Raw genomic sequence first — 6,000 nt, 5'->3', positions numbered from 1 at the left:
CACAGCTCTCCAGACTGCAGAGGTAAGGGGAAGGGTCATGGAAATTCATCATCACCCACTGGCAAACCAAGAGTGCTGGCAGGAGCCCTGGAGCCAACCCCGCCTGGGGATCAGACAGGGTGCAGGGTTCTAAGGAAGGGATCAGAGAAGGAGACTCCTCAACTAAGTACTGGAAAGAGAGTCCCAGCTGACTGGGCAGCAGGAACAGCAGGAGCAAAAGCCCTGAGGTGAGAAAAGCACATTGAGAGCAAAGGAGCATCGCGGCTCACTGCAGCACAGAAGAGAAAACACTGGAGTGATCACTCCACTCGCCGAAGACAGCAACAGGCTACAGTAGGTCACAAGAGGCATTGTCCTTTTTGGAATAGGTGATGGATATTAAGTCGGTTTCAACAGAGAGGTTTTTTTTTTTTTTACTCTTGCTGATTATGATGATGATTATTATTATATCAGAAAGAATGCTCTGGCCACACCAGAGGGCTCTCTCCACTGCATGGGTATGTGAATGAGCCGTGGAAATTAAAAAAAATGCTACAAGGGGCACAGAGAGTGGAGGAAGGGGCTGGGGACCGAGGCCAGGTGGCCTGGTGCCTTTAACAAGGGTTTGCAGCCCGACTGCCAGACAGGAGCCCGTGTGCTCCAGCCCTTGCGGTGTGGTGTGTATCGATGGGTCACCTGGGACTGAAGCCACTAACTCCCCACCCACTGGAGCACCCCCTGGACGCTCCTGTTGGACACCCACCGGGGAGGCACCCTGGCCCCGCGCTGAGGGCTGTGCGGTCTAATGCAGAAGTCCTCACCCCGGCTGCACGTGAGCGTCGTCTGGAGAGCTTTTAAAACTGAGGACTGGGCCCCACCCTACACCAGTGACATTAGAATCTCCCTGGGAGGGTCTGCCCTTCCTACCTGAAGTGCCCGTAGGAGATGAGGATGTAGCACGGGCTGTCAGGCAAGACGAGGTGACGTGTGGTGAGTGCGCGGAGGAAGCAGGGTCTGCAGGAGGAGGTGGCACGCAGGGGCCTGGGTAGAGACTGCGGCAACCACAGGCTGAGCCGGGGTCCCCGCAGAAAGGCACTGGCCAGGAGCCCTCGGCTCAGTCCTGGCGCTCCCTCCCATCGCTGACCTAGCACCTTAGATATTGGTCTAACATCTCCATTTTCTCAGCATCTTCAAAGACTAAACTACTGCAAACCGGGTGGTTTAAATAATAGAAATTTATCATCTCACAGTTGCGGAGGCTAGAAGGCCAAGATCAAGGTGTCAGCAGGGTCAGTTCCTTCTGAGGCTGTGAAGGCCAGTCTGTTCCAAGCCTGTCCTTCAGCCTGTGGTTTGCTGGCCATGTTTGGCGCTCCTTGGCTCGTGGACACATCACTCTATATCTCTACCTTCCTCTTCACGTGGCCTGTGTGCATGTCTCTGCCTCTGAATTAAGGAGATTCCCACGTAGAGGCATGCACACAGGGAGACGGTCATATTGGATTAGGGCCCACACTAATGACCTCATTTTAACTTGATTACCTCTGTAAAGATTCTATCTCCAAATAAGATCACATTCAGAGGAACTGAGGGGTGAGGACTGTAGCATATGAATTATGAAAGGACACCAGAATAAAAATTATTATTATTTCTGCCCATTCTTTGAATATTAAGTGCCGGACTCTACATGATATTATCTTGTAAATTCTCCTCCAAACACTGTGCCATCGATGGTACTGACCTTATTGTAGAAATGCAGAAACGGAGCTGCAAAGAGGTGCAGTGGCCCGTCTGGCATCAGTGACAGGAAGCCAATGGCAGAGGCTTTTCTAAGTCAGATTTGCCCGTGTGTTGCCCATTGTTCCCCTGAAGGACGAGGCAAGTCTGCCTGAGCTCCGGAAGCCCTTTCAGGTCTCTGAGATCTGTATTTTTCTGCAGGGGAGAGAGTGAAGGCTTATTTGGCTTTGCCATTCCCCAGAAAATGCAACTCGGCGGGATGCACAGAAAGGTATGCACGTATGGAATTAGTAACAGATCCTGAAGTGCCAGCTGTCTGTCTTTATTCATAGCTTCTTAGAGCTGGAGGTACAGCACCGTGCAGGAGGAGGAGGTGGGAGGAGGACAGGAGATTGTGTAATTCCTACAGGAAGAAAGCCAAAAGACAAGGGAAAATGCAAGCCGCATCGGCACACAGGCGACGATACAGAAATAAGATGAATGTTCAACTGTGTCCTGAAATGGTCATGGAGCACGGGGCTGGGGGAACGGTTGCCTTTTGCAGTTTAGCTGGAGGCATGATCTAGACTTCATAAATTATCAGCCGTTCTGCTCTGCTCAGCTCAGCTTTGTTGGAGAAACATGTGCTGGGGAGCTGTTTAGGTTCCACACTCACGCAGACGTAGAGTCCATGCCCTGCAGAAGCTCAGAGAGGCCGTGGAGGCTGCAGAGCCACTAAGATTTCACCACGGGACCAAGTGCAGAAAAAGGCAGAGGCAGCTCAGGGAAAGCTGAAGCAAAGCTACCAAGCAAGCCTGGGTCAGAGGGAGGAGTCAGGGAGGGCTTCCAGGCGGAGGTGATGGCTGAAAGGTCTGAGATGGTCAGGAGGTCACAACATAAAGATGAGGAAGGCAGCAGTTCCAACAAAGGCACTCCTGTGGAATAACATGCATGGTGACCAGCGTGCATGGGGATTTGGATTTGGGCTAAATGTGCCTCTTCTGATGAAGTGAAAAATGCCGAGCTTCTCTTCCAGGGTTAAAGCAGCACAGCTGCCCAGCCTCTCCCTCTCGAATCTCACGGGGACTGGAATATAACATGATCCCTCCAACATTACCGTTGTGTTTTGGCACAATAGGCTTACAGTTGCCAAATATATACTTAGCTGAATGTGAATCAGAAAAATCAAAGCACTTTAAGAAAAGGATTAATTATTAAGAGCATATCCTTTAAAGCTTAGCACTTAGGAAATAGCTACAAATTGGCTCTGAATAGAGCGGTGAAGAGATTCTGGACATACTTATTAGGTTCTTGTACCATAACATCTTGCAAAATATTAGCTGACCCAGGTAATAAAAAAAGAACTTCACATAACCCCTGCTAACTATTAAAATTCTTCCATTACTTTCTTTTGAGAACACCCAAAGATTAGCCAAACATTAGGGAACATGCCCTGCTGTGGCTAAGTTTTGTGTACTGTGTCTTCCTGCTGGTAGAATGGTGCTTAGTTTGTAAAAGTAGCGAGGGGCAGAACTTCAGAAAAAGAGATCTGTTGTTCATATAAATAACCTCCCCCCATTGTGTTATGCTAACACAGATATCCCATAAAACAATCATATCACAGAGATACTTTTTCCCTTGGTATAAAAAAAAAAGCCTGTTTTCTTTGTAATGTTAATCCTAATGTGGTTTTTAGAAGAAAATTAAATATTGATGAACTTGCGGATAGTAATGTGTCTTAATTCATTGTAGAAACTTTTAAAGAAATTGATGGTTATTCTTTCAAGATTACCTTTCTGCCTGTAAACACTTTGACTTGTATTCAAATGAATTTTTTACTGTTAAATTATACATCTGAAATGGAATTCATGTTTAAGGGAGGTATTTTTAAAAGTGAATCCTGCTTTGTATTGTTTTCAGAAGTTTAGAATGCTTGGCTTTCTATTGTTTAAAAGTATGCTCATGTGTCATTCAAGAAAAACAGGAGCCACTTTAAGTATTTAAAACAGGAGGAATTTAATCCAAGGAATTCCACTGGTGATGGAAGATCAGAGAAACCAAACAGAGGAGAACAAAGCAACCCAGAGATCAGCAGGAGGAGAAAGCCAGGACCCTCCCAAGCTGGACAGCAGAGGGACAAGGCTGGGTTACCAGCCAAGGCTGGGAAGGCACTTGGAGGCTGGAGGGCAGAGCGGGAGGGAAAGCAACCCAGCCTTCCCCCACCCCCTTCCTGTCTCTCCTGTCCAAGACACTCTGCGGCCAAGCGGAGCCCAAAGCCAGCTGAGAAGGCAGCCTGGGAACTGCGGGTGTCCTGTCAGCCTGTGCAACGCAGGTGGAATGCAAAGGCACGTCCAGGACAGACCCATGGGCAGGATCTGCACAGCTGGTCAGCTTTTTACCGACTTTACTTACTTCCCAAGGAAGGAGTGAGGCCGCATAGCCCCTCTTCGATAAAGACTGGTGCAGGGAGAGAGAGAGGGAGAAAGACAAGTGTTCCAGGCAGAGAGATAGAAAAATGAGCCTGAACTGGAGCACTGATCTCCCTGCCTCCCTTCCTGCCTCTCCCTCTACGCCCTGTAGCCTGGTGCCTAACGGGCCTGATGTTACCCTTTGTTTGTCTGTTTTTCCTCCTGGTTTTCCGTGTTTTCTTTCATGCCTTTCCTAAATCACCAGCCCTCCCACCCCCACTCGTGCCTCATGGATTCCTCCCTGAGAAGGGTATTTGTTGGGGGCAACTAGGGAAAGTTCTGGGATGCATTAGGCACAGAAGCCCAGGCTGCTCCCCTCTTCCAGTCATTTCTTTTTGCATATGTGGCCCCTCCCACACTGTCGGCTGCCAAGCGGTGGCTCCTGAGAGCTGGTCTCACAGGTGCTGCACAAAGTGGGTGCCCGATGCCTGGGAATCAGGATTTGGAATCTGCCTCTACCACTAACTAAGTATGTGACATTGGGGAAGGTCTTAATTCCTTGAATTCTGTTTTCTCATCTTAAAAATGGAATGGGGTTTCTTATTACTAATATCGACTCAGCACAGTTTTTATGGGAATAACCCGTGCAATCTGTCAGGCGTATACCTGAATCGCGAGTTTCAATTATTTGTTAAACACGTGATTCCCGCCTGGGTTGCTGCAGTTGCCGCCTCCTAACGCCCCCCGCCCCCGCTTTGGCTCTCCGCTCCCACGGCCTCCTCTCAGCACAGCAGCAAAGTGATCCTTCCAAATCCCAAGTTGATCTGCACGCCGCACCCGGCTCGTGGAGCTGCCAGGGCACCCGTCCCATTCAGCATAACCGTGCAAGTCCTTCCTGCAGCCTCCCAGGCCCCAAGTGACGCGGCTCCCATTTTGACTCTTACTCTGTGTCGCTCTTGCTCCCGGCTCAGGCTCACCCCTGCCGCGAGGCCTTCCCGTGGGCTGTCCTGAGATCCTCTTCCTTCACCGCCCACTAGGCCAGTTGCTCATGGCCTTCGAGCCGTGGCTCAAGTGTCACCCTGCTACTGAGCCTCCTCCGACACTGCAGCTCACCCCACCCCTTGCCCAACACCTGTTGTCTCTGATCCTCCTTCCTTTACTGGGGAAACGTTTCCTTCTGTCCCTAGCGTGTAGCATCCTCTCACGTACACATACTAGGTCCTTCTCACGGGCTCATGTATGCTTCCCTGGAATCCATTTCAGCTGGTGAGAGACCGGCGATGGCTCTGCTCTTGCCGGGCAGGCTGCAGGGCCCTCTTGGGGCTTCTGTGTCCCCATCACTATGTGAAGGTGTTGGTCTCCGTGAGCTCCAACTTGCCTTTGGAATTAAATTCCATCGTATTGACCGTGCACACCTTTGAGCAGCCATCTGCTCTGCAAGTGGACAGCACCTGTCTGCCCCTGCACATCTGTCCCCATGTCAGGCTGGAGGTGGCAGATTAATAATGTGAGAGGCTAAATCCACAAAGCAGGGAAAGCAGAGTGAGAAGCCTTCCAAAGACCCTGTCCAGAGAGACAGGCCTCTCAGTGGCAGGGCTGACCTCGTGCCCCTCCTTTCTGGGCTCCCCCTGCCGTGGTCCCTAACGTGGCTGCTGTCTTGACTTTGTGGGGAGGGTGGGTGCCGAGATGACCACGGTTCAAGTCAAACATACCCACGAAGAATGTCCGGGTCCTCAGCTGTTCATTCAACCTGCCCCTTCAACGAGTTGTTCATTCCTCCCTCCAGAGTATCGTCCTTTGGACACTAGACACCTTTACAAGGTATCGCCTGGTTTCTTAGGGTCCCTCCCAAACCCATAGTTTGTAAATTTGTGTTGTTGCCCTCTGAGCCGCTGCGTGC

This window comes from Lemur catta, chromosome 4 (assembly GCF_020740605.2).
Source record: "Lemur catta isolate mLemCat1 chromosome 4, mLemCat1.pri, whole genome shotgun sequence".
NCBI classification, from domain to species: Eukaryota; Metazoa; Chordata; class Mammalia; order Primates; family Lemuridae; genus Lemur; species Lemur catta.
Note: the sequence above shows the minus strand (reverse complement) of the source record.